Source organism: Marmota marmota, unplaced genomic scaffold (genome assembly GCF_001458135.2).
Source record: "Marmota marmota marmota unplaced genomic scaffold, marMar, whole genome shotgun sequence".
Classification (NCBI taxonomy): domain Eukaryota; kingdom Metazoa; phylum Chordata; class Mammalia; order Rodentia; family Sciuridae; genus Marmota; species Marmota marmota.
Genome location: NW_025999900.1, coordinates 47,680,920 through 47,691,797, shown reverse-complemented (window position 1 = coordinate 47,691,797; position 10,878 = coordinate 47,680,920). Strand labels below are relative to the sequence as shown.

Below are 10,878 nucleotides of genomic sequence, written 5' to 3'. Positions count from 1 at the left end.
TCCTTGTCTTTCATGGTCTTCATACTTTTGATGAGTACTGATGAGGAAAACATCCATTGTTTCTGCCTATTGGTAAACACTTGTAGAATCATCTTCCTATATCAACCCAGTCTCAGTCCTGAAGAAGGTATTTGAACTGCACCCTTTGATTTTTTCATTGTTAACTATTTATGCAGATTTTTTACTTTCATTCTGATCTGTAATCTTTAATCTCCACTACCTCTACTTTTAACCATTCCTTCCTCAGGTAATTCTGGAGAATAATTACCTGTATTTTCAGTTTCAATACAGGTTGAACTTCCCTAACCTGAAAATCCAAAAGCTGAAATGTTCTAAAATTCAAAACTTTTGATGTGCCAAAATGACACCACAGTAGAAAATTCATATGACCACACACGAAAGGTCAGTCAAAACATGCACACTAGAAACATTGCATAAAATTACCATCAGGATATGTGTATGTCTATGAAACAAATGAATTTCATGTTTAGACTTAGGTCCCATTCCCAAGATGTCTTATTATGTATATGTGAATATTCTAAAACTAAAAAAATTATCTAAAACACTCTGGTTCCACGCATTTCAGATAACAGATAATCAACCCATAATTATTCTATAAGACACAGTTTTTAGGTTAACTACAATTTAATCTCCCTGCCATGATACATTTTATTAAAAAGTTGCATTGTAGAACGAACTCTTTAGCATATAAAAAGTCGCAGGCCAGGTGGTACACACTTGTATTCCCAGCTACTCTGGAGGCTGAGTCTGGGTAATGTAGTGAGACCTCCATCTGAAAAAAAAAAAAAAAAAAAAAAAAAGGCAGCTGTATCATGCTGAAAGTCTATGAATAAGAAGATAGCAGGAAAATCAAAGCTCATTTAGCCACTACAACATTATTTTTTTTTGTGTGTGTATGGTTTTATAACATCTGTACAAGTACCCTAATTTTCACCATTTTAACTTTCCTAAATCACAGTTGTGAAATGTGTGATTCAAGATAAAACATGGGATTAGCTGAGATCCAAGAACCAGAGAGGAAATCCATATAATTAAATACAATGTTTTACACTGACTGCATTTATCAGAATATCAGGCTTTCTTAGAAATTCCCATCAAGTATTTTGACTGGAAGATAAATTGTGAAGATATAGATCCACTATTAATTATAAAATATTGCTTACTTGGGCTTACTTTTAAACTTTTAATGGAAAATTTTAAAAATAAAATGTATAGAATAGTATAATGAATCCCAATGTACCCTGTGCTCCCCTTCAACAAGGACTGACTCATGGGTACACTTGTTTCATTCATATCCCAGCAATAAATAGTCTTGCTTGTGTTTTAGAGCAAACCCAGAGCTCATATCATTTCATCCTTAAAAATTTCAGTAGCATTCTTGAGAGATAAGGACTTTTACAAGTAAAACCATAACCATACTTAAAAATTTATCAATAACTCTTCAATCTCATCAAATATCCAGCAAGTGTTTGAATTTTCCATTTTCTAATAATTGCTTTTTTTTTTTAACAGATGATTCAAGTTAGGGTTCTAAGAAGTTCCATACATTTTATGACTTCTCTGTTTACACTTTAAATTAACCAAAAGAACAAGAAGCAATTGATTCTGGGTGCTATGACTCACACCTGTAATACCAGCTTCTCAGGAGGATGACACAGGAGGATCATGAGTTCAAAGCCATCCCAGCAAAGGTGAGGCGCTAAGCAACTCAGTGAAACCCTGTCTCTAAATAAAATACAAAACAGGGGATATGGCTGGGGATATGGTTCAGTGGTTGAGTGCCCCTGAGTTCAGTCCAAGTTCAATCCCTGGTACCAAAAAAAAAAAAAAGAAGCAATTGATTATTTTTTCAAATGTCTTTTAATCTATAGATTCCTACTCCTTCCCTCTGCATTTATTTGTTAAAAATCATATCATTTGTTCTATAACTTTCCAAGGCCTGAACTTTGCTTATTGCATTCCTGATATGTACTTTAACATGTCCCTGTATCTTTTGCATGTTTTATGAACTTTTAATGGGATGTAGAAGATTGATCAGATACAGAGTTTTTATTTGGGGAGTGTAGTATTGTCAGGGCAAAATTATCTCATATATGGTAGTGTGTTTTTCATTAGGAAGAACATAACATCTAGTTGTTTCTCCATCTCTTAATTTATTAGGGTTTGCAAAATGGTGAAATACTGTTACTCCTTATTTACTTCTTAGCAACTTTAAAAATAGAGAAACTTCTTTTCACCTACTGTATTAGTTTCTGGAGGGTGTTGTAATAAATTACTATAAACATAGTTCATAAATTAACAGAAGTTTATTCTGTCATAGTTCTAGAAGCCAGAAGTCCAAAATAAAAGTGTTGCAGGGTCTCACATCCTCTAGAGGAGAATCTATTCTTTGGCTCTTCCAACTTCTGGTGGTTGTTGGCATTCTTGGTGGCTACCAATATGCTTTGTGACTGCATCCCTCCAATTTAGACCATTATATCATATTTCCTACTCCTTCTATTATCTTTGTTCTTTCTTTTAAAAGGACATTTGTCATTGATTTAGGGCCCACCTAGGTAATCTGACAATCCAAGATGATATCATCACAAAATCTTTTAAGTAAATTATACCAGTGGAGATTCTTTTCCTAAACAAGCAACATTTATAGGTTCCAGAGATTAGGACATGGCCATATCTTTTTTGGAACAACCATTCAACCCACTATTCCTACTATTTGATACTTAGTGGTCCAGTTCATTTAGGAAAGGCTGGATAAGGCTTCTTTTTACTTACCAATCTTTAAATAATGAGTCATTTCCCTAGCATCCTTCAATGGGAATTTCATATTTCATTCTTTTAGAAGCACTATAAGTAATGAATTTAAATATTTGATGTAATTCAGCTTACTACAAGTACTATCCTAATAATTCTCAAAGGCTAACTGAAATTTCTTCATGTTGGTTCCTGAAATTTTTGAGATGATAATATTAGTCTTCTAGATTCCTTCCAAGTTGAATTGTGTCCCTGAAAAAGATATGCTTAAAAATGTAGCTCCAAGTACCTCAGAAAGTAACCTTATTTGGGAATATACAAAGGCAATCAAATTAAAATAAATTTGTCCCTAAGCCAATATGACTGATATAAAAATGGAAATTTGGGTATAAAGACAGATGTACAGAGAGAAAATGATGTGAAGACATAGGAGAATGTCACATGAAAATGGAGGTAGAAATAGAACTGATGTACTTATAAACCAAGTATATTAGTCAGTTCTCCAGAGGAACAAAATCAACAGGACATATATTTTTATGATTATAAAAGCAGATTTATTAGATTGGCTTACATGATCAGAAGCAGGATAGTTCCACAATGGCCATCTGCATGCTGGAGAGCTGGAAAAATCATTAATTGCTCAGTCTATGACGATGGAGCCTCAGAACAAAAGTGACCAATGATGCAGTACCAGCCTGAGACTGAAGGCCTAGAAACTGCCCCAAAGAATCACTATTCAGAGTCTATGCTGGAAGAGTGAAGAAGCTGGACCTCAATGTCCTTGGGAAATGGCAGCAACAATAGATAACACTACTCAAAAAGAATGGAGCTTGCATCCAAAGCAGCTTCCTCATTCTTCTGCATTTTTTTATTTATGTCCCTAGTCTATTGGACAGTGCCATCCATATAAGAACTGATATTAAGTTAATCAATATTGTCAATAAATATGGTGTTACAGAATAAAGGAATAAGAGAGGCAAGATGCCCAAACATATTCTTTTTTTTTTTTTTTAGAGAGAGAGAGAGAGAGAGAGAGAGAGAATTTTTTTTAATATTTATTTTTTAGATTTTGGTGGACACACCATCTTTATTTTATTTTTTTTATGTGGTGCCGAGGATCCAACCCAGCGCCCCATGCATGCCAGAAGAGCATGCTATCACTTGAGCTACATCCCCAGCCCACAAAATATTCTTAACAAAACAATATACACATGACAATTAACAGACCTTATTTTTAATCATGTGACCATAACTGATACTTTTAACTACTTTCTCTTACCCATTTGGTATTCCGTCTATCTTCAGTGAGCACATCAGTGGGTCCTGGTTTTTACATGGAGGAATTATCCACATCTTCATTCTTAAAGGGTCTTAGACATTTATCATTTACCATGGATTGGATTGTTCTATTTCCTCTTGACCTTAATAACAGGAATATGGTAATGCTAAGAGATGCCCCAAGGGATCTCCTGTATTCCAGACACTCTTCCTTACCTCCACTGTGGAGTAATAGTTCGATTTATCCTTGGTAATCTGGATCAATCACCCTTATCAACATGTAACTGCCTTCTTAACTTGTTGACCAGAGGCATGAGGAGCCCAAAGTAGCCAAAAGGAAATCTTAACTTTTAGTTTAATGGAATCATTGCTGTGCCTCCTGGCAGGAGCTTCCCAGCTCTGGAACTAAGATTTCTAGACCAGCAGAGCATAAGGTTGTAGGGACAGGAAGCAAAATTTTTTCTAGCTGTTCACTAGGGGTAACAGTGTAGTACCATTCCTGTTTCTACCCCTTGATTCCTGGAGCAGTGAATCCTAGCTATAGGAGAAGTAGTACTACATAGTAATTGCTTAAAGATTATCCCACTACAGATCTATAGCCAAATTATGGTGCTTTAAAGTCACTTGGAGAAGTTCCTTTCTTTCTCTTTTTTTCTTGAAGTTGTTGATGGACATATGCCTTAATTTTATTTATTTTTATGTGGTGCCGAGGATCAAACCCAGTGCCTCATACATGCTATGCAAGCACTGTGACACTGAGCTACAGTCCCAACCCCAAGAAGTTCCTTTCTGTGTTATGTAATATTTAGTTAGATTGAGTTGCTTTGCTTTATTTTTGGTTTGGGGAGCTTCTTTTCAAAAGTTAATTTTTTATAACTAAGTAAAATATTTATATGTTTCCAGAGTCACTTCTAAAAAATTAAGTAGATTTCAATAAGTCTAGTTTCTTTTCCTGTCTTTTCCACACTATTTTCTCCTTGTTTTTGTAGGTAACCTTTGTTTGTTTAAACTATGGTTTCTTTTTAAAATCTAAGCAAGCTTAATATGCACATTTATATATTTATTCTTTTCTTAAATGATGATATACAAGGAACACTTTTTTCTACCTTGCTTTTTTTTTAACGTAACATTATACCCCAAAGACCATTCCACAGTATTCCAGAGAGAGATCCTCACTTTTGTTGCAGTTGTCTAGTACTCTCTTGTGTACATGTACCATAGTTTTCATTCAGCCTATTTCCTTATGTGGACATGTGGGACATGGACATATAATCTCTTTATGTGAAATATTTTTTTTTCTTTTTTTGATGTTATAAGAAGTATCACAATGGAGTCCTAGGAATGGCATTACTGAATTAATGGATAAATTCATATATAATTTTTGTTAGATACAGTAGGGAACATGAGTAACTAACTAGCTTGATAAATTCCAACAATAAGCCAGCTTTCAGTTCAAGGAGTCATAGCTCATGGCAGCATATAATTATTATATTTACATGCAAAAATTATGCTGCATACTCATGACCTAAGGTATAAAAATTTGCCCAATTACTGCATAAATTAGTCACTAACTACTGGCATCACCAAATGGAAGTGTTCCTATAAAGTGAGTTAAAAAGACCTTTCCTCTGCTTTGCTGATATTGGTGTACTTGTTATACATGTATCATTACTAATAAAAACATCCACTGAGTACTTGTCGAAGCACTTTCAAGTATTTTTGATCTTCTCAACAATCATAGGTTGATGATTATAATTCCATTTTACTGAACAGAGAAGATTAGTTACAGCAGACAACAATACAATAAATTAGTGGCAGAGTCAAGTCCTATTCTACCAAAACTCCATGCTAAATTATGTTTCTAAGCCACCAAGCTGCTTATATATATTGGGATATATGAGAACTGCAAGTTGGTTGTTGTTTTTAGAAATTAAGTAGCAGTTTTGAATTATAAGAGAGGAAGAGAATACTAAAATTTTTTTAAATTTCCTCCTCACATATAGTATTAATGAATCCATTTTCTGTTGCTATAACAAAATACATGCAGTTGGAAAATGTGTAAAGAAAAGAGGTCTATTTAGCTGTTTCATAGGCTGAAAGTCCATGCTTGGTTGGCCTCATTTGTTCTGCTGTGGTGAAGGTGTCGTGGGAGTGCATACCAGAAGGGGCGAACACATGGCAAGACAAGAAGCCAGAGACTAGGGAAGAGCCAGTCTTGCTCCTTTATAACAACTCACTTTTAGGAGAACAACTCACTCTATGCCAGACCAGTATCAATCTCTACATTTTCCCCCACCTCTGGTATTGCAGATTTAACTCAGGGGAATTTTACCACTGAGCAATATCCCCAGCCCTTTTTATTTTTTGTTTTGAGACAGGGTCTCGCTAAATTGCTTGGCCTTGCTGAGTTGCTGAGGCTGGGTTTGAATTTAAGATCCTCCTGCCTCAGCCTCCTGAGTTCAGATTACAAGTGCACAAACCATGCCTGGCTCCAGTATCAATCTCTTCTAATGATAGTGGCCACAGTGACAAAATTGCCTTGCATGTAGGCCCAACCTCTTCAAAGCTCCACATTGCCACGCTAAGAACAAAGTTTCCTTCCTATACATGAAACCTTGGGGGCCAAACTATAAGCAAATCATAGCACATGTAACAGAAGTAATTTGTGGAGGCCACAATTTCTTCTTTCATATACCATACCAAAAATTACTGCATGTGAAAATTTTCCTTTTCCTTTTTTTTTTTTTTTAGCAAAAACCTAAAAACAAAAACAAAAAAACTGCAACCAAACAAACAGATACAATTTAAATACATTAAAATTAAATTGTTTTGGTAAGACTGAAAAACAGCAGCGTATTTTTAATAACCTAAATGAATCCTATTGAGCTGGGTGTGGTGTCATGTGCCTGTAATCCCATCCACTCAGAAGGCTGAGGGAGGAGGATCACAAGTTCAAAATCAGCCTCAGCAACTTATGGAGGCCCAAAGCATCATAGTGAGATCATCTCAAAAAAATAAAAAGGGCTGGGGATGTGGCTGTGGTTAAGTGCCTCTGGCTCAATCCCTGGTATCCACCCCCGCTGACCCCCCAAAACTGAAAAGAATGCTGCAATTGTGCACTATATTTTATAATAGGAACTTTTATTATGATTAGTAGTAGGTGAAAAGGAAAGCTTTTTCACTCTTATATTCTCCTAAAGTACAGTTGCTGAGTATGTAAGAGCTGTGTGATGCCTAAATATATTAGATTATTGTTTTATTATTTAAGAAAATGGAGGTAAAGGAATGTTACAAGGTTTTAGTTTAAGCCTCTTTCCATGATCAGCCGTTTTTGATTTTTTTCTTGGTATTATTGCTAAAATATTCATTTGAACAGTAAAATATTTAAATGCCTGGACACCAAGGTTTGGTATCATTTTGTTTAGCATACATCACAATTTATACATTGATTGTTTTCTTGTCTTTTGTAGCTATCCAGTGTCTAGAGAGTATATTAACATATAAAAGAGAGGAGTTAACTTTTTATCTTCCCAAATAAAACATTTTGAAGATAGGAAAAAAGATTCATCACAAAGAAAAAAGCATTATAATATATCTGTCTATACATGGCTGCTACAAAACATGAGTTTGCATTTTGGAAATTTAGTATGCTTTATATAAATAACTATTAAAATTATGTTACTCAAGCTTTTGGGAACAAAGAATTAGAAGTTCAGATAAAAACTATTTAAATATGACACTAAATCTAGTCCTTAAAAAAAAAAAAAAAGAACTTTGTTTTTTGTGTGTGTGGTGCTGAAGATCCAACGTGGTGCCTCACACATGCTAGGCAAGCGCTCTACCACTGAACCACAACCCCAGCCCTAAATCTAGTCTTATATGGGAAAATTTTCCTACTTACAAATTTTCAATTTTGTAAAACAAAGGACTGTAGCTTCCATAGATTTAGGCCCACAATTTTGATACCTGAGTAGAAAATATCACTTTCTGAAACTAAATTGGCACATATGTATTGTTGTTGAGAGCCACAGTTTAGTCGGAATGACGCCTGGCATTTTGCTAGAGGGAATGGTTGAAAGGTGACCCTGCTCTGGGATTAGGGCGGATCCTGGGGGGCGGGAATAGGGCGGCTCCAGGATTAGGGTAGATCCTGCTGGGATTAGGGCGGATCCTGCTGCCTCTGGGGCCCACTACTTTGGAGTTCCCATTGAGTTCTCCTGGAGTTCCGGGAGAATTGGTGCGCGGGAGCCCGGTGGAGGGAGTGTGTTCCCGGGAAGTGTGTGTAGAGGGCCAGTGAGAGTTCCGGAATAAAGAGTTGCTGTTTGAACCTACAAGGCTTTGTGGCGGCTGGGTTATTTTGTGCCCAGACTGACTGCGGCATATTGTGACTGAAGGTATACTGCAGCTAAAGGAAGAATTGGAAAACCAATAAATTGGAATGAAATTCATGATGATTACCCGGAGTCAGGTTCATGGGCTGGAAAAAGAAAGAAATTTGGGTAAATTTTAATCAAGTGCTTAGGCATTGTTACAATCTAAAAGGTGTAAAAAGACACAGACTCAGAGTATACAGGAAGTCTGAAAGTCTTAAAGAGGTCTTTTATCCACACTCTATTATTCATAAATCAGACCCAATAGAACATACATCTCATCAATTTCGGTATGGAAGATTTTTTTTTTTAATTTTTGATATTTATTTTTTATTTTTTGGCAGACACACATCTTTGTTTGTATGTGGTGCTGAGGATCGAACCCGGGCCGCACGCATGCCAGGCGAGTGCGCTACCTCTTGAGCCACATCCCCAGCCCCGGTATAGAAGATTTTTGAAGAAAAAAATTTCACAGATTTACTTCCAGGTCCTGTTTGTATTGTTCTTAAATTTAATTGATGGCAAAAACACCTGACTGCTTAGTTAAGAATACCAAATGGGAAGGAAGAAAAAATAGGTGGAAGGTGAGGAACTCCATGTGTGAACACTTGGTAATATGTACATAAAGAGGAAACCAAAAGTCCTCTTAAAATAATATGTAGTAAGTGTAAGGTCCTTGCTTAGCATCTGGATGGGCATATTAAGTGACAGCTGCCATTTTAAGAAAAATTCTGCTTTCCCCACCCAAGAGCATTTCTGAGAAAGTCTTACCACTCCTTCATAGCAACCCAACCCTTCACACACACACAGCCCCCAATCCCTGAGCCTGCCCCCATAGAAGTCCCAAACCCCAAGCCGGTTTTGCCACTCTCTGTCTATGGAGAGATGGCCTTTATTTGTCAGCTCTGACAAATAAACTCTTGTGTGTATGGATCTCTACCTGGTCTCCCTCTTTTATTTTTTGTTCACTTGTCTCAGGTTCCTCACTTTCCTTTCATTAAGACTTGCCAGGAATGCTACTGTTTATTTTTCAGGCTAGTATAATTTTTTAGGCTATCATCTGAATATTATAATTTCTGATACAATTATAACTTCATATACTATGAACACTGATTTCCTGTGAACTTTTTTTTCTTTAAGTGCTACAGACCAGGCAGCTCTGCAGAGAACTGCGGTGCAAATGTTAAGTTGGTGTTAAAAGAAGTCTTGAAGTTAATAGACATTCTCTTCATCCATTCACAACCTTATTTACTATCTTCCATTTTCTGAGTATCAGTACTATTCCCTTGAGTTCCTGGTAGGCTACATCTTTTCCTCTCTGGTAGGATGTCTTTGATAGTCCTCAAATCTTAATTCACTGGCACAAAACTTTGTTTTGCTTTGTCTTTTTTTAAAGTTTTTTTTTTTAGTTGTAGATGGATACAATACCTTTATTTTATTCATTTATTTTTATGTGGTGCTGAGGATGAACCCAGGGCCTCACATGTGCTAGGCAAGGCTCTACCACACTGAGCTACAACTCCAGCCTCTTTGCTTTGTCTTTTGAGTATAAACTCCCTCAGGCTTCCTGATTGCATTTCTTGTCTCTCAAAATTCCTAGAATGGAAAAATCAGGTATTGTGAATTCTGCCTTCTAAACAGAACATTCTCTGTTCTGCAACGAAATGGTGATACAAAGGAAGGATTCACTTGAGTGGCGGAGGTCAAACGCCTATGGAATTGCACCCTAAGATATGGACAAACTGCCTACTCCTAGCAGCAAGAGACCATGTGAGTTGGCAGGTCGAGGATATGTATTTTAGATGTGGTTGGCCATTATACGCTCGCCATGAGGAGTCACAGTACTTTGGAAATAGGATTAAAAAACCAACAAGGAAAGTTGTACTGTCATCATCCAGTTTTGTTTTATGGCATTTCCACCACAGTAAGAAGTCATTTAAAGTACCTGGGATAGTAGAGTCCGACCCTTTGCGGCACTTAAGCCCAGAGATTCCTAGCGGGACTCTGTAGAGACAACAGATGGCTCCTGGGGTTTCTAATTCTAGAATGTGGGAACAGCCGGCCCAAGTCGGCTTTCATCCCCTTTTAAAACACATACAGAATTCCGCGTGCTAAAGGCCCAGCCTCTGGTAGAGGCGCGCACAAAAGGATGCTCGAAATCCGAGCTCAGGAATCCAGAGATGACTCCGCATTTAAAATTCAGTTCCGAGTACGAGCGCGCCAGGGGGCGGAAGCCGCGCCACGTGACCGGCCCTCCTTCGTGGCCATTATTCGCCACTGCCGCTGCTACATTTCCTAGCTCCTAAAGCGAGGGACAACCCTGAAACATCTGAGGAGGCGGCCCAATTAGCTCTGAACTCGGGCCTCGTCCAGCAATGCTTTCAAAATCCCTCGTAGGCAAAGGGCTGTCAGAAACTTCCGCCTGGGTGCCAAACACGTGACCGCGTGAGTGTAGGGG

The 10,878-nt window shown here is 37.1% G+C and overlaps 1 protein-coding gene and 1 long non-coding RNA gene across 2 annotated transcripts in view; one reads left to right on the top strand and one right to left on the bottom strand.

Annotated features, from left to right (window-relative positions):
* Positions 1-626: 626 nt before the first annotated feature.
* LOC125615332 overlaps positions 627-10,878 on the bottom strand; it is an 11,704-nt gene continuing 1,452 nt past the window's right edge. Inside the window, exon 2 of the long non-coding RNA XR_007345927.1 lies at positions 627-793. This is a non-coding gene — a long non-coding RNA (uncharacterized LOC125615332). The remainder of the gene's footprint in view (positions 794-10,878) is intronic.
* Gtf2a1 (general transcription factor IIA subunit 1) overlaps positions 10,669-10,878 on the top strand; it is a 38,029-nt gene continuing 37,819 nt past the window's right edge. Inside the window, exon 1 of the mRNA XM_015494535.2 lies at positions 10,669-10,865. The gene's annotated coding sequence lies outside the window, so the exon portion shown is untranslated. The remainder of the gene's footprint in view (positions 10,866-10,878) is intronic.